Consider the following 18,808-nt stretch of genomic DNA (forward strand, 5'->3'; position numbering starts at 1 on the left):
GGCTATTACAAAAGGGTAATTGATGACTCTTAGCTAAGGGACATTCGGGGTATTGAAATGAGGGATCCTTGTGAGAAATTGGCAAATAGTTGGAATGCAGAACTTGAGAGACTAGTGATAAGGAAGGGTGTCCTAGCCTTCGATGTCATTGTTCTACACTTGTTCTTTCACCAACATGAATGGACGGAGAGGTGGATGAAGACAAGTTTGGAGGAAAGATGTAAAGTCCATTACGCGTAGGACCTGTGAGGAGGAGTGTCCTCGTGTGTTTGTCCTTCACAGAAAAATGGGAGGAGTGAAATTCAAAAAAGCAGGAGTTATCAATGCAGAATTGTAGGACTGAAACCAAATTCTTTGTGATGGATGGAACATGAAGCATATTACGAAGAGAAAAAGAAATAGAAGAATTAGGAGAGAAGGATGAATCAAAGAAATTCTGGATGGGTAAACCAGTGCCATCACCTACACGGATTGTATCATCACCACTGTACTGTTCAGAAGAGATGTTCAAGTTACTCAGATAATAAGTAATATGATACGTAACTGTTGAATCTGGATACTATGAAGAATTAGAATTGAACCAAGAGCTGTATAATTAGCTGAAAAAGACATTGTAGCGTCAAATTGATAGGAATGACCAAACCTGTGTCAACACTGTAAAGCAACATGCCTTGACTTGTTGCAAACCTGGCAAGTGGGACGTTGGGCCGTGTAGTGAGGTGCAAGATTGTTGGAGGAGAAGCTTTTGCCACCTCGATTTTGAAGGAGATAACGCTGCGAGGAGCACCACGACCACGTTGGTCCCGTCCTCCAGCAGCACTGAAATTGACACTAGGTTCAATAGATTGTATGGGACTTCATGTAAGATGAGAAGAACGAGCTTCTTAAATGAGTAAGAGCTGATATAGCTCATTAGAAGAGAGTGGTGCAGCTTGGGTGGTCATAGATGTGATGAATGATTCATAAGAAGATCCTAGACCATTTAGAAGGTAGATAACTATTTCCTTGTCAGGAAGATGATTTCCTGTTGCAGCCAAGGAATCAGCAAGAAGATGAACTTTTCCAAAATAATTGGACATGGAAAGGTCTCCTCTGGACAGATTCGTAAGTTGAAAAACGAATTTGGAATTCTTTAGCTTGAGAATGGGAAGCAAACATGGATTCTAAGGAGACCTAAAGATCTCAAGCGGATGTAAAAGAGAGGACATGACCCAAAATGGAGTCAGACAGAGAAGAGAAAAGAATACTCAAGACTAATTGATTTGTGCGACGCCATGTAGTGAAGGAGGGGTTTGTTTTCGGTAAACCAGTTGTAGAATCAGGAATAGTTTCCAAAGGGCGAGACAGAGAGCCATCAACTTAGTTGAAGAGTACTTGTCCGCGTGGATAGGCTGTAATTTGCACTTTCCATAAAAGGTAGTTATCGGTTGTTAATTTGGTAGGGACAATATGAGAAAAGGAGGAAAGGTTGGAGGAAGGAGAAGGGGAGGAGGTGGCCATGGATCAAGTGATGGTAGTCGACTGGCTCTTGATACCATGTTAGAACAAATTATGACTCGAGAAGATGATTCTTCATTGATTGATTTCTTTAGTATACAATTGTGTATTTATATGAGAGAGAGAGAGAGAGAGAGAAGAATGGAATATTGGTTGTTACAAGATTCATAAGAACCGTAGGAAAGAATAACAGTTTTCTCTATAGTTTTATTCTAGAAGTTGTTGTGGGATTCTGTTGTACATGGCGAGTGCTCTGTATTTGATGCTCTAAGATGGTTGTTGCTGCAGTGGTGCACGCCTTCTGTTTGTCAAAATGCACTGTAGGGTCAGATAGTCTAATAAATATAACAAAGCAATTAAATATCTACAGCCAACTAATTTAATGTATTGTATGACAGAATCTTGCAATGGCAAATTGTTCATCTACAAACTCAGTAACCATGTATTACAGCCATACAAGAGTTATCATAAGTAACAAATTCACCTTTAAGGAACAAAGACACCCACTTAACCCTATAATACACCCAACCAACTACTTATAGAGCAACAAATACACCCAACCCCTAAAATACACCATAAGCCTCAAATATTAACTTTACTTACAGAGTAACCCGCCGGCTGACGGAAATCAACTAAGGGGAGAGTTATTAAGTAAAGTTGAGAGGCTTGAGTATGGGATAGAGGGTGGGGGCTTCGATTCAGGCCTTCAAAGGGAAGAGAGAGAGAGAGAGAGAAGGAAGGGGAGAGAGATCAACGGGGTGGGGGAAGGAAGGAGAGAGGGGTAAAAAGAGATGGGTTCCTCGCGCCTCGGGGGGGAGGGGGGATGAAATTTATTGAGATTCTTTGCATGCAATCCCATTCAATATTTTGCTAGAATCCATATATGCCGTGTGATTATTGGTGGGTTTAAAAAAAAATAAACTTATGAGCAATGATACACAACATATTTCATAACGTGTTTCACAATACATGTTGTAAAACAAGGACATTTTTGTAAAATGATGTTATTTTTTTAATATATTTTACAAAAATATCATTCATTTCAAAACATTGTTGTGTGAAGTGTTGTGAAAAGTGATGCGTGTTCATTATTTTTCAACTAGAAATACAACCACTCAGTAATACTCGCGCGCACACGAAGCCCAAGCACCTCCCCGCCCAAGAGAGATTCTTCAGTTTTGTTTATTGTGCCAAAAGGCAGCCATCTATTTTCTTTTGCTGGAAGTAAATATCAGTTTGTACTTCCATTTTCAAAAGATATGGAAAGAGTGAGGAAAGTTCTATCAGATATCTTAAAACAGTCAACTACAATGCACCGTTACCCATTATGGCTTTTAGCCTTAGCTTTGCAAAATCTTCATGCTTTTGAGTAAAAAACCGGCCTTTGGCGGTTATCTCCTAATTGACATCCAACCCCCCCCCCCCCATTATATTTATTGTTTGCCACTATGTGTTGGTGACGTAGATTCATTGTCGAAGGAATATAGGATCTTCTCAAAGTGTCTATCCCATTTATCCCTTTTATTTGGCATCCAGATGATGTATCAGAGTAAAACCAATCGATCGCTTTTATTAAAAGATGGTGTGGTATGGAGCGTATTGGAACCCTTTTTTCAATAGATTGAGGAGAAGAGTGAGGAATGATTGTTTCTAGGGAATCAGACTTCCAAATTTCAAACTAAACGAGAATATTTCTAGAGAATAGTTTTATTTACTCTTTTATTCAATTTACATAGAGCTCAGCTTGCATAAAGAAACTATATATTTACAATAGATTTTACTTAATATGGAAAAAATATATCATGGAGGAAATTATTTTCCTTGAAATAGATAATTGTTCAATTGAAGCTAATTGAAAATATGCACCAATAATATCTCATTAGATATATTATTTTATTTGGTACCTTAGTTGGGTTTATAACCGTTTGACCCCAATAATAGCATTAATGTAAGGGATTTCGCCGCTTTAGCATGACTGTTACTCAATAACATTGCAGCCTGCGCCATTATTTGTATGTTTGGTGGAAAAAAATATTAGAAAAGTTGTAGCTTTGTAGTGAGCGTTGTCAAGGGTACTGAAAGTTGGAAAACTAATGGAAACGATAAAAACAACCAAGCATTAGGGGTGTAAAAAAAAAAAAACCAATTGAACTGGACTGGACCGAACCCATCGGTCTAGTCCGGTTTGTAAGCGGTTTGGTGCGGTACCGGTTCTTAAGAACCGAAATTAGTCCTAAATCAGTGCGATATATGAAAACCGGTTTAAACCGAACTGGACCGCACTACAACAAATACCGCTTTTTTTCGGAAGGGACTGTGGTTGTAAAAAGTACATGCCAAGTGGAAAAAAAGTTTTTTCCACCAATTTGGCGTCGTGGGAAACTCATCACATATAATTGGTGAGGAAGATCCTTTATTCACCAAAACCATAGTTTATGGGAAAAACCATCTTTTTGCCACGACATCATTGACGGAGAAAACATATTCATTTCGTGGCAAATAAGGTCTCTAACATTGCGTTATGGTGAGAAATAATATCGTTCTTCATGGAAGAAGTTTTTATAATTTTTAATTAATATAACAAAAAATTTTATTCTTAAACATAAAAATTTGTAATAAAATTTTATTCTCCATGAAATAATACCAGCCGGTATATATATTTATAATTTTTTATATTATATTATATACTAAATTGTTAATTATATAACATGAAATTAAAATCTTATTATTCAAGTCTATTAATTTTATAATAGATAAATTTTAATCTTATAATAAAAAATTAATAAAACATAAAATTTTATTCTTAAACATAAACATTAATATTAAGTTATTCATATAAACTTACTTTTGATATATATATATATATATATATCAAGGATAATTACATTTTTTGCATAATAAATTATAATATTTATATTCATTTTGTAAATACATTTTTACACATTTGATCATATATACTCATATAAAAAGTCTATAATTTATATAGACATAGTTAAATTCAATACTATGCTAGTATGTGTTAGTTATTATAAAATAATGTATTTATACTATAATATAAATAGACTAATAGTTTCATATATGTAAGTATCATATTATTACTAATATAGATAATCTGTAAAATCGGATTGGACTAAACCAAAACCGGAAAGTTCCGGTTTCGATAGTGAACCGGTCCGGTATCGGTTTTTAAATTCTTAAAACTGATGTGTACCGGTTCAATTTTAAAAAATGGATAAAATCAGACTGAATCGGATCGGTTACACCCTTACCAAGCATAGCACCAAAAAGTGATTCTTTGAAGTAAAGAGAATGATACAATGCAATTCTTAACTTTTATTTAAATACAACTTTGGAGATAGTTATATAAAATTGAAATATCAAATTTATTTAAGAAGATCTTAGCATTTTTTTATGAGGTGGCACTATCGCATTCATTGGTTCTAGAAAAAAGGTTTTAAAATAATTGTATTTGTATCAATTTTTTGGTTGCAAATTATAATCAATTGTATTCGTAGTCTTTGCTTAATTAAGTTTTTAATCCGTCTCGAACCTTTTTTGGTTCCTCACACCTTTTAAAAAAAATTGAAAAATTAAATTAAACATGTTCAAATCTAAAAGAAAATTACACTATTTCAACGTGTCATTTAGGACTTGTTTGGTTACAGATGAGATAAGATAAAAAAAAAAATTATGAATAATAGTGAGATAATTTGTAAATAGTAATAAAATAGTTTGAGTTAAGAGTTTTATGAGGTTTTGAAAAAATAGAGAAAAATTTGGATAAAAAAATTATAAAGTTAAAAGAGGGTTAGAATATAAGTTTTTAATACTATATTTATTTTGAGATTTGAAAAAGTTGAATTATTTTTTATGTATTGTTTGGAAAAGTTGTATTGATTAGGTAATGATTAGATGAAAGAATTGAAAATTTAAAATTGAAAAATGTTTGTATTTGAATAGTGTTTAGATATTGAGATGAAATAAGATGAAATGAGATGATTTGAAAAATTTGTGAAATCAAACCATGCCTTAATCGTTGCCCAATTACTATTTAAAGTATATGATAAAGTGAAATGGTTGTATTTGGAAAGAGTCTACAGAAGTAGGGGTTTGGACAGAAGTTGGTGAGCTTAGTCATGCAATATGTATCTTTTGTTAGGTATTCTATGTTAGTGAATGGCCAACCAAGTGAAATAATTTGTCCTAAAGGGGACTAAGACAAAAGTGAAATTATTTGTCCTAAAGTGAAAAAATTTGTCTCCTTGTCTTTTTCTCTTATCTGCAGAGGTGCTTAGCAATCTAATCAATTCTTATGAAGCTACAGGGGATATCCAGGGGCTAGCAGTGACAAAATGTGGTATTAAAATAAACCACATTTTTTTTGCAGATGATTGCATATTGTTTTGCAGGGATAATTCAAAGGAATGGAAGAATGTTACACAATTGTTGAACTAGTATAGAGAAGCCTTAGGTCAAAGTTTGAATATGCAGAAGACAAACATTTTTTTCAGCAAAAATACATGCTTCCAGATTCAAGATCAGATAGTCAGAGAATCAGGTGCAAGGCTAAGTGGGGATTGAGAGATATATTTGGGCTTGCCATCAATATTGGGGAAGTCAAAATGCAAAGCTTTTAGAGGAATAAAGGAAAAAGTATGGAAGAGAGTGCACAACTAGAAGAACAAATTTCTTATCCAAGCAGGTAAGGAAGTCCTTATTAAAGCTGTGATTCAAGCTATTCCTACTTATATAATGAGTGTATTTAAATTTCTCAAGAAGTTAAGCAATGAAATCTCATATATTATGGCAAGATTTTGGTGGGGCCATTTGGAACAAGAAAGGAAGATACAATCGAAGAAATGAGATTAGATGGGGAGATCAAAGGTTGAAGGTGGTTTAGGTTTTAGGGACATAGAAAGCTTCAATCAAGCTTTCTTAGCAAAACAATGTTGGAGGTTTCTTACCAACCCTACCTCATTAGCAGCTAGAATTGTGAAGGAGAAATAATTTAAAAGAGGATCTTTCGGGAAGCAAAATTAGGTGCTAATCCATCATAGACATGGAGAAGTATCTGGGGTGCTCGAGGTCTGCTCAAAGAAGGCCTAAGGTGGAGAGAAGGAAATGGTCATAAGATCAATATATGGGGAGATATATAGCTACCAATCCCTAGTACGTTCAGACTGCAATCTCCAGTGAGAATTCTTAACAAAGATGCCAAAGTGAAAGAACTGATCGATAATGATAAGGGATGCTGGAAGAAGGCTTTAATTTATGAGTTTTTTTATGAAAGAGAGTTAGATATCATATGTAGCTTGCCTTTTAGTACATTGGGATCAGAGGATAAGATGATATGGGCCCCCTACAAAAACTGGTCTCTTTTTAGTGAAGAGTGCATACCATTTAGCAGTGCAGAAGAAGAGTAATGAAAGGAGTGAATCATCAGGTAGTAAGGGGGGCAATGTAGTATAGATGAAAATTTGGGATTTCAATGTCCCAAATGGGATTAAAGTATTTATTTGGAAGGCAGTGAGTGAGGCTTTACCAACAAAGAAGAGGCTTTCTCAAAGACATATAATAGATAGTGCAATCTGTCCAATATGTTTGACTATGGATGAAACCATCTGTCATGCTCTTTGGAGTTGTGTACCATCAATTGACGTATGGGCAGAAGCTATTAGTCCAGTTCATAAATGGTCTAGTAGTAAGGAAGATTTCTTTATTATATGGGGAGATTTGGTGAAAAAATTGTGTCGTTTGGATTCGAAGATGAGTTGACATGGATTATAAATAGTAGTGAGATGAGTTGTGAATAATAGTGAGATTTGTGAGTTAAAGTTAATGAATAGTAATGAATAGTAGTGAGATGAGTTGAAATGAGTTAAGATGGGTTGCGAATACAAACCTCTTCTAAAACAACAGGAAATAGAGGAGATTGCTGTCATTTTTAAGGATATGGCAGAGAATGAATTACTTTTGAGCAGAAGTTTGAGAGCCCAGGGAATTTAATCACTGCAGCACACAATGAGTTGGAAGAGTTTCAAAATGCAGAGTGTGTTGAGGAATTCTCTGATTTCAACTGTAGAGTAGATTGAGCTATTAAATGGCTTAAACCTGTTGCAAATGTTTATAAGGTAAATTGGGATACTGTCTTGAATGTAATGAGGAAGAAAATGGGGTGTGGAATCATAGTAAGGGATTGGCAGGGAGAGGTAATTGCGGCTTTATATTTAAAGGATTGGTAGGGAGAGGTAATTGCAGCTTTATGTTTGAATGAAGAGGCTGTCACAATTCCCACTATAGCAAAAGGAGAAGCACTAAGGAGAGCTATGATGTTTTGTGCTAAAATTGATTTACAGGATGTAGTGTTAGAGGGGATGCCAAAAGAGTCATTGATGAAGTTAACAGCCTTGATGAAATCTGGTCATAGCATAGTATCAAAAGGAGCAGACATCAGTGGTCTATCAGTTTTTCACCAAGAGAAGGTAACAAGGCAGCTCATCTTCTTGCCAAGTATGCATTACAGGTTGACCGAGATTGTTTGGTTAGAAGAATATCCTGGCGTTATTCAGAGTTGTATTCTGTTGAAAAAAAGTGTTTTGATGTAATTGTTTGATTGATTAATGAAGACCTTAATGCTTTTTTTTTTTTTTTTTAAAAGACAAAATTCCCTTGTCGTTGTTCCAACTCAAAACCCTAAGATCTCGTTTGGTTATTAAACTCATCTGAATTCAACTCAGTTTAGTCTAATTTTAAGTTAAGTCTAACATTCAAACACACAACTCTCAAATTACTAAATTCATATCAACTCAAAATCTCTTTACATGTGAAATTCACAACCTTTTTCAATTCAATATTTTTTTTACACTTAAGACACATAACCTTTTTAAACTTTACATAAATACATCTAAACTCATGAAACTCATAACACTAACTACACCACCACGTGCGACAGCACCATCTTCGATACAAGTCACGTGCGGGACACTAATAGTTCTTCGTTAATTACAGGAAGGGGAAAGGAACACAGAGCAGTAGAGCACGCACAAAGGAAGAAGAAACAGACGTTTTTCGAAACCCTAGCTCCCTCTCTTGCTCTGGCCTCTGCATTACAGCCTCATCTTCAAGGTACGCATCTCTCTCTATCTCCTCCTCTCTCTTATACACGCACACTTATGTATTTCCATTTTGATTTTGTTCTTACAAATTATGAGCTTAGCTATTCTATGTGCTTTAGTTTAATTATCTTCACTATTGCATTGGGATGGATGTGTATATAGTTATTTACTTTTTTTTTTTTTGTTCAGAGTAGTTGTGGCAGGGTCATTTGGGTGTTTCTGATTAAGTCCCGGATAATGAGAGCGAGAGTTGTATTTGAATTTTCGTTATTTGAAACTAATTATAAGCAACCAAACTCAGCATTAACTGAACCGCCCGTGTATTGAGAATGCCGGATGAGAACCACATCTGCAAGTTTTGAGCTTCAGTTCTCTACATCACTGGCTTTCCATATGAATTCACCGACACGGTTAATGTGTTTTGTATTATATTTTTCCAGTTATGAGGCATTCGATAAGTCTTACTTACTGCTGTGTCTTTTTTGGTTAAATATTGACCTTTGCTCTGTTGGTATCAAATTGGAGAACTATTCCTTCTCAATCTAATTCCCTATAGAGCTTGTTGAATCTTTTTCCTTGGGCATTAATATGTTATTTATCAAGAGACTTATGCAAAAGGACAATGATGAAGAAGAAGATAAAACAAGAAAATAATTGGAATATGAGACAGGTTATAAACTTGCTGCTGTGGATTAGAGTGACCTGAATTTCTTCGAATTTTGGGTTCATCTCCTAGCTAAAGTTGCAGACTCCATATTAAAACTTGAAGGGCTAAAATTTGTTTTTAGGCTCGTCTACCCCCACATTGAGGAGGAAGAGGAACTTGAATCATCTTCCTTTAAGAGATAACACTGTTGATTGAGAATAAAAAAGATCAAGGGCATGCTTGGGTAATGAAATGAGATGAGATGAGAAATTGTGAGAATTTTGTGAATAGTAGTGAAATGATCTGTGAATAGTATTGAAATGGTCTGGGTTAATATGTTTTATTGGGTTTTGGGAAAGCAGAGAAAAAAACTTGAATAAAAATATTATAAAGTTAAAAAGATAGTTTTTGTTTTGAAATTTGAAAAACTTGTTTTTTTTTTGTGTGTTTTGTTTGGAAGTTTAAGAAATTTGTATAGGGTTTTGTTTTTGGATAATGATTAGGTTATGATTAGATGAAAAAGTTGAAGATTTGAAATTGAAAAGTTTTTTGTGTTTGAGTGATGTTTGGGAAGGAAATTGTGAGAAGTTTTAAGATGAGACGAGAACATCTCATCTCTTCTCATCTCTATTGCCAACCAAGGCCTAAGAGACATGGGATGTAGATTTTGGTCATACAATCTGACCTAGGGGCATCCATCCGTTATTCATATTATATCTCTAGCCACTTAAGTACAGAATCCTGACTTTGGGTATAGCTGTATCGTGTCAAGATCTGCAGCATAATACTTGCCCTCAATTGCCCATTCAAGGCGACTGATCTTCGCATAAGAGGCTTGAACGACAGTGGTGGGATGTATGGAAATATCATTACAAGCCTGTAACTCAATCAATCCAGGCTTGAGATTGTGGCTTATGCATGTCAATCAAAGATGAGAACCAAATTGGAATTTGGAACACAATGTGGAAGTTATTGGTAGCACAATTATTCCTTGCTTATTTGTTCCCCTAACATTTCTTAATATTTTACAGTTTTATTTTGATAAGCAGTTTTTTTTAACCAAATAGAATAGTCTCTATTTTTTCTTTCAAATCTTATAAATGCCTGTTTTGTTTATATCTGAGTTTCATTCTTATTCATTCATTTTTTTTTTTCCCCATTTCTTCTCTTAGCATAAGTAAATATAGAAAAAATACATATGTATGTGTGCGTAGGGATCATTTGAAGAATGAGAGGGTGAAAGGATCTCAACTAAGAACATGTGAAACAAAAGCCTAAGACCGAACAATACAAAAGGGTGATGATATTACTGTGGAAGGAGCAAAAAAGAGTTTAAAGGAGGCCAAAAATGATGTGGGTAGAATTTAGGTGGAAAGGAAATGATTGTTAGAAATATAACTGGATATGAATAGTAGAGAACAAATGATATAGAAGGATCCATGTAGCCACCCCAATTACTTTATATATATATATGGAATATGGAACGAGTGTGGGGCGTGTTTGCTCGTCATACTAGAATTGTGATGGGAGATGGTTCAAGAACTAATTTTTGGCATGACATATGGTGTGGAGATAGTGCCCTCAAGGACTTAATTCCCTACAGTGTTCGGGCTTGCACGTGAGAAAGAAGCTTCAGTAGCGGACCTCAAGGTGATGGCTGGTGACTTAGTCCAATGGTATGCGAGTTTCACTAGGGCGGTCCAATATTGGGAAGTTAGCAGCTTTGCAGATTTTTTCCGACTCATACTCCATGGGCTGGGCTGGGATGGGGATAGGGATGGCATGGGTTGGAGGAAGCTAGCGGAGGTATTGCAAGAAGCTGGAAGAGAAGGTGGTCCTGCTTGTTTGTCATCGCTAGTGACGACGGTAGCCACTTCTGACACTCGGTCGTAAAGGGAGGTACTCTAACAACCGCAGGTTTTGGAGTTGCCTTGCGAACATGTCAGACTAGGAGGAAGAATGCCTTGACGCGGGGGGGGGGGGGGGGGTGTTGTTGAACCAACCCCATTATGCACGCTCCCTCCTAGTCCCAATTCAAAGAGGTTCACTTCGGAATGGGTGTTCAAGAAGGTAGAGGAGATACAAACTTGCATTTGGGGTTTCTTGTATAGGTTTTGAAGAGTAGTCCAGGGCCCTTTTTGTTGTCATTGAAGATGGTCGATCGAAGTCCGCCACCAAGAGAGATAGGGAACTTAAAAGGCTCAAATGTAGTATTAATTATGAAGCAAAGGAGGAGAGTGATAGAAGGGATAGATTGAAAGGGAGGGGGGTCACCATTGCTCATGAAACCTAAGATCCTCTCTTGGAATGTGCGGGGGTTTAATGATCGCAATAAGCGCCTTCGCATAAAATCCTTATTGTGGATGTGGTAGGTTGATGTGGTGTGTCTTCAAGAAACAAAATTGCGTCATTGATGAAAAAATCATTCGTAGTTTGTGGGGGTGTTCTATGTGGGTTTGTCCTACTTGGCTTCATTGGGTGCTTCAGGTGGCGTTCTCTTAATGTGGGATAAGAGTGGTGGAGGCGGTAGAGGAGTGTGTTGGGATTTTCTCAGTCGCTAGTTTATTTAAAAATGTGGTATATGGATGGGAGTGGGCTTATGTAGGCATCTATGGGCCTAACATGGATAGAGATAAGAGAAAGCTGTGGGAGGAGTTGGCGGGTCTATATTGTTTATGAGCTGTGCCGTGGTGTATGGGTGGGGACTAATATCACTCACTTTCCTAGCAAGTGATCGGGGAATTATCGCAACTCCTGAGTTCTCTGAGTTCATATTGGATTTGGATCTCATTGATCTCCCCCTTGTTGGGGGTGAGTTCACATGGTCCAATAGTCGGGGTTGGTCGAGATTTGATAGGTTTCTCATCTCTCCTTCGTGGGATGCCCACTTTCCGGAGATGTGTCAAAAGCGGTTGCCCTGTGTTTGCTAGGATCATTTTCCTATTTTGTTAGATTGTGGAGGTATTCATAGGGAACACCGGTATTTCAAGTTTGAAAATATGTGGTTAGCAGCTGATGGTTTTGTAGAGAAGGTTCGTTCTTGGTGGTCTTCTTATTAGTTCACTGGTACTTCCAGTTTTATTCTTGCAGGTAAGCTTTAAGGCTCTAAAGCAAGATTTAAAGAACTGGAACTTGGAAGTTTTTGGCAGCGTTGACAACTAGAAGACTACCCTTTTGGAGGAGCTATAGAAGTTAGAGGGGCGAGAATTGACGGGAGACACCTCAGAGGAGGTATTGTTGAGGAAGAGTTTGGTTGTGATTGAACTGGAGAGGGTATTGTTGCTGGACAAGACCTCGTGGCGACAAAAATCCAGGGCCCTTTGGTTAAAAATAGGTGATAAATGCACAAAGTTTTTCCATAAAGTGGCAAATTCACATATGCGCAACAATGCTATTGAGCCACTCCATTCAGGTAATCAAGTGCTCTATTCCTCCCTCCCCCCCTGTGCACAGAAATAGAGAACCATAATGTGCATTATTATGAGAACCTTCTCACGGAGCTGACCTGTTGGAGGCCGAAGCTCGATGATTTGTTTTTTGAGTCTATTGATTTGCAGGGTGTGAGCTGGTCGGTAATGTTGACATATACAATTTAGGAATGTTTGGCTATTACATGTATATTTATCTCTCTGTTAATATTAGCTATATACAATATATTTACCATGTATAGATGCTGAATATTAGGAATACTTTAGGCCTCATTTGTTTTTAGAAAACATCTTATCTCATCTTATCTCATTTCATCTCATCTAATCATTGCAACTTTCCCAACTTCCAATACAAAATAAAATAAACAATTCAACTTTTTCAAATATCAAAACAAAAATAATATTAAAAAATATATTCTAATAATACTTTATTCAACTTTTTAACTTTAATCTCAACTCATCTCATCTCATCTCATCTGCGAAAACAAATGAGACCTTAGACTTTCCCTTGTAGAGCATAATATCTACTTTCCTTGTAAACCATTGGTTGATTGCCTTGATAATGAGAAATGGTTGAACCGAGATAGTCAGTTTTTCCAAAAGCTCTCTTGGTATTTATGGTTTCCTTAGTATTTTGACATGGTATCAAGAGTAGGTTTATGATTCTTACCTGTTTCGAATTTTTTTTTCTCAGGGTCTAAGTTTGTGGCTTTCGACCCTTTCTGTTGTTGCGTTTGTGGGTTTCGATGCCATTTGTTGCATGTTCCTGGTTCCAAGGTTGATTTTTGCACCCTCTGTTGCCGATTCTATTTCTGTCCTGCACGTTGGCATCCTCTGTTGCAGATTCTGGTCGGCGCCATCTGTTGCTGGTTTCTGTTTCTGGTCTTGTTCTGGACTTCGGCGCCCTCAGTTGCACTCTCTGCTTCGGTTCTAGCTTTTGGTGCGATTTTTTTTTCTTTCCTAGTTCTTGTTTGGTTTCCTTTGGTCGGCACCTTCTGTTCACGTTTCTAGTGCAATACTTCTTGTCGGCACTTTTCTGGTTGTATTCTTTGGTCTAGGATGTTCTCGGCACCTATATTTTTTTGCTTCTTGCAATAATTTTCTGGTGGGCTATTTTTTTTTTTTTCTGGGTTGCATCATGTCATCGGATAAGTTAGAATCGTTTCATATTCGGTTTACTGGCAAAAACCATTCTGCTTGGGAGTTTTAGTTTCAATTATTTGTCAAGGGAAAGAATTGTGGGGTCATTGATGGAAGTGATTCTGCACCTCACGATGTCGAGACTTTGTCAAAGTGGGAAATCAAGGATGCTAGGGTCATGACCTGGATCCTTTGCTTCGTTGAGCCTCACCTTGTTCTCAATCTGAGGCCGTATAAAACTGCTGCTGACATGTGGAATTATCACAACACGATTACAATCAAGACCACTCCGCTAGGCGATTTCAATTGGAGTATGAGATAGCTAATTTTACACAAGGAAGTCTCTCAATTGAGGAATATTTTTCTGATTTTCAGAACCTTTGGGCTAACTATTCCGACATTGTTTATGCTAATGTTCCCGCTACAGCTCTCTCTGCTGTCCAAGCAGTGCATGCAACCAGCAAGAGAGATCAATTCTTGATGAAGCTACGACCAGACTTAGAAATTGCACGTTCTAATCTGATGAATCGTGCTCCTGTCCCATCTCTGGATGCATGTTTAAGTGAACTTCTTCTTGAGGAGCAGCGTCTAGCCACTCAAGCTTCCATGGAACATCGGGCTCCTGTTAGTGGACCTATTCTTGAGGCTTATGTAGCACAAGAGAGGAATAAGGGTAGAGACATGCGTGCTGTCTAGTGTTATAGTTGTAAATCTTTTGGTCATATTGCTCGGGATTGTCCCTAGAAGTTCTTTAACTACTGCAAGAAACAGGGCCATATCATCTCTGCTTGTCCCATTCGACCTGAAAGGAAGCTGGGTATTGCTTATCATGCCTCCGCTGGTGCCTTTAGTTCTGCTGCATTGCCTGCTACCTCGCAGGTTATTCCTATTCCTGTACATATAGCCTTAGCAATCTCGAATACACTCACTCCTGAAATGGTATAACAGATGATCATTTCTTTTCTTTTTTTGCTTTTGGGTTCTCAGGTAATCATAAAGTTTCTTCTAAGTCATGGTATTTTGATTCTGGAGCCTCTAACCATATAACCAATACCGTTATTCTTTTTTTCAATGTCAGAAATTATGATAGAAATCTGACAATTAACACCGCTGATGGCAGTTCTCTACCTATCAGCGTTGTTGGTGATCTTTCCTCTTCCTTAACTAATTTTTTGTGTCTCATAACCTCTTCACAAATCTTATTTCTGTTGGTCAATTGGTTGATAATAATTGTAATATCCATTTCTCTTGTTCTCAATTGGTTGATAATAATTGTAATATCCATTTCTCTTGTTCTGATTGTGTTGTACACGATCAAGTGTTAGGGAAGATGATCGCGAATGAGCCTAAAATGGGACGACTCTTTCCTCTCCACGTTTCTCCTTCCACCATTATCCTTAGTTTTCCTTTACTTTCCTTTGCATGTAATGTTGGTCCTGGAAATAAGATGTGGCATAGACGTCTAGGCCACCCAAACTCCGATATACTTCGTATTTTGTTTAATTCTGGTTTATTGGGAAATAAAACATGTTCTTCTTTTGATCTTTCTTTTGATTGTACAACATGCAAACTTGGCAAAAGTAAAGTCTACCTTTTCCACATCATGCATCTCGTGCCTCACAATGTTTCGGTATTATTCATAGTGATGTTTGGGGGATTGCACTTGTTGTTTCTCATGAGCATTATAAGTACTTTGTTACTTTCATTGATAATTTTAGTCGTTTTACTTGGGTTTACTTCCTACGGGCTAAGGCCAAAATTTTTTTCAGTATTTAAGCGCTTTCTTGCACTTCTTGAGACTCAATTCTCTGCTAGCATCAAGGTCTTGCATTCTGATTCTGGCGGAGAATACATGTCTAATGAGTTTTAGGACTTTCTTCAAAGCAAAGAGATCATCTCTTAGCATTCTTGTCCTTCGACACCGCAACAAAATTGTGTTGTTGAGAAGAAAAATCGTCACCTTCTTAATGTGGTAAGAACCCTTTTACTTGAATCATCTGCTCCTCCTCCTTTTTGGTGTGAAGCTCTTTCTACTTCGGTTCATTTGATCAATTGCTTACCCTCTTGTACATTACATCATGTTTCTCCTTTCTTTAAGTTGTTTGACCATTCTCCTTCATATTCTGATTTTCAGGCATTTGGTTGTGTTCGTTTTGTGCATCTCCCTGCTCATGAACGACATAAACTTACTACTCAATCTGTTATGAGTGCTTTTCTTGGTTATGCTATACCTAAAAAATGTTATGCTTGTTATGATCCCCATGCTCGTCGTATATGGGTTTCTATGAATGTGGTTTTTTTTTTTTAAATCAATATTTGTTTCCATCTCATGTTGAGTTGCCATCTTCATATTTATCTCTTATGCCTAGCTTCTCTAATTCTCCAATAATTGTGGAAAGGTTTAAACCTAGTTTTGTGTATGAACGACGTCATCGTCATGAGTCTGGTTCCACTTCCTCTGTGCCCCCTCAAGATCTTGACCCGACGCCTGATCCTGCTCCTATTTCCACCACTCTTTGCGGGTCTACTCGTCCTTCTCGACCCCTTGATCAGTATGGTTTCTCATCCCCTGTCTCCCTCGTAGTTACTTTATCATCTATTTTCATTCCTTCTTCCTACAAACAGGCTATGGAACATGAGTGTTGGCAAATTGCAATGCAAGCAAAACTTCAATCACTTGAGAATTATACTTGGGATATTGTTTATTGTCCTCCTACAGTCAAACCTATTAGGAGTAAATGAGTTTTATTTGTAAAGCTTCGTTCTAATGGGTCTTTGGACCGATACAAAGCTCGCCTTGTAGCTCTGGGTAACAAACAGGAATATGGGGTTGACTTTGAGGAGACATTTGCTCCTGTTACCAAAAATGACCACGGTTCGAACCATCTTAGCTATTGCCGCTTTACAATCGTGACAACTACATCAGATGGATATGAAGAACGCCTTTCTTCATGGTGATCTCCAAGAAGAGATCTACATGAAGCTTCCCTCTGGTATGACTACTTCTTCTCCTCATGATGTCTGTAAGCTAAGACGTTCTCTGTACTGACTCAAGCAGGCTCCCTAGGCTTGGTTTGAGAAGTTTTGTAGTACACAAAATTAGTATGATTCTTTTTTTTTTTTTTTCCACAAGTCTGATGCAGGTATAGTCCTTCTCTTAGTTTATATGGATGATATTATCATTACTAGCACTGACTGTGGTTTGTTTAATAAACTTCAGAAGCTGTTACATGTAGCTTTCTATATGAAAGATCTTGGCCAGCTCACATACTTCTTGGGACTAGAGGTCCATCATTAGGCCAATGGTATTTTCTCGAACCAGCATAAGTATATTCAAGATCTTATTACTTTGGCTGGTTTGGAGGACACTTCTTCTGTTGATACACCTATGGAGGTAAATGTCAAATACAGGGAAGATGAAGGAGATCCTCTGGATAATCCTAATCCTACTCTCTATCGGCGCTTGGTTGGGAGTCTTATCTACTTGACCACTACTCAACTGGATATCTCCTATGTTGTTCATCAGGTCATCCAGTTTATGTCTTTTTCTCGGCACCTTCATCTTGCTGCAGTTCGCCGTATTATCCGCTATCTTCGAGGGTCGCCTACTTGTGGGTTATTCTTTCCTACAGGCTCATCTCTTCAACTTGTTGCCTACAGTGATGCTGATTGGGCTGGGTGTTAGGATACGCGATGATCTACTACGGGTTGGTGTATGTTTTTAGGTGATGCCTTAATTTCTTGGACATGTAAGAAACAAGATCGTGTTTCTAAATCATCTACTGAGGCTGAGTATCGTACCTTGTCTACTGCTTGTTCTGAAATTGTATGGTTATGTGGTTTTCTCGAGGAGCTTGGGTTTCCTCAAACTAATTCTACCTCTCTTCATGTTGATAACACTAGTGCTATTCAGATTGCAAACAATCCTGTCTTCCATGAACGCACCAAGTACATTGAGGTTGATTGTCATTCTATCCGAGATACCTTGGAGAGTCGGGTGATATCTCTTCCTTACATTTTTTTTGATCTCCAAGTGGCCGAAGTCTTCACCAAAGCAATGACTCAACAACGGCATCAATTCCTTGTTTGCAAATTGATGCTGGTAGGGGGATGTTATCGTATACAATTTAGGAATGTTTGGCTATTACATGTATATTTATCTCTCTGTTAATATTAGCTGTACACAATATATTTACCATGTATAGATGCCGAATATTAGGAATACTTTAGACTTTCCCTTGTATAGCATAATATCTACTTTCCTTGTAAAGCATTGGCTGATTGCCTTGATAATGAGAAATGGCTGAACCGAGATGGCCATTTTTTCCAAAAGCTCTCTTGGCATTTCTAGTTTCCTTAGTATTTTGATGGGAAAGACCTTTTGATGAAGATGAGATTTATAAGGGCATTAGTGGTATGGCTAAAGACAAAGTGCTTAGTCCGGATGGCTTTTCTTTGGGATTCTTTCAAGCTTGTTGGGAGATTGTGAAATGTGATGTTAAGTAGGTTTTTCTTGAATTCCACTCCTTCAAAAAGTTTGAGAAATGCCTCAATGCGACATTCATCGTTCTCATACCGAAGAAACATTTGGCTACAAAAGTTGAGGACTTCCGTCCTATAAGTTTGGTGAGTGGGGTATACAAGATTATTTCGAAAGTTCTTGCTAATCGGCTAAGCTTGGTAATGGAACAAATTATTTCTAAGCCTCAAAATACATTTGTTCGGGGGAGACAAATACTTGATTTAGTTCTCATTGCCAATGAATGCTTGGATCATGGGTTGAAGGAGGGCGTACCAAGCATTCTATGCAAGCTTGACATGGAAAAAGTATATGACCATGTGAATTGAGAATTTCTCTTTTATTCACTTGGGAGGTGTGGCTTTGGTGATAGGTGGATTTCATGGATTCGACATTGTGTTACTACCGCTCGCTTCTCAGTGCTAGTTAGTGGCACCCCTGCTGGATTTTTTAAAAGTTCCCG

Source organism: Juglans microcarpa x Juglans regia, chromosome 3D, assembly GCF_004785595.1.
Source record: "Juglans microcarpa x Juglans regia isolate MS1-56 chromosome 3D, Jm3101_v1.0, whole genome shotgun sequence".
Lineage (NCBI taxonomy): Eukaryota > Viridiplantae > Streptophyta > Magnoliopsida > Fagales > Juglandaceae > Juglans > Juglans microcarpa x Juglans regia.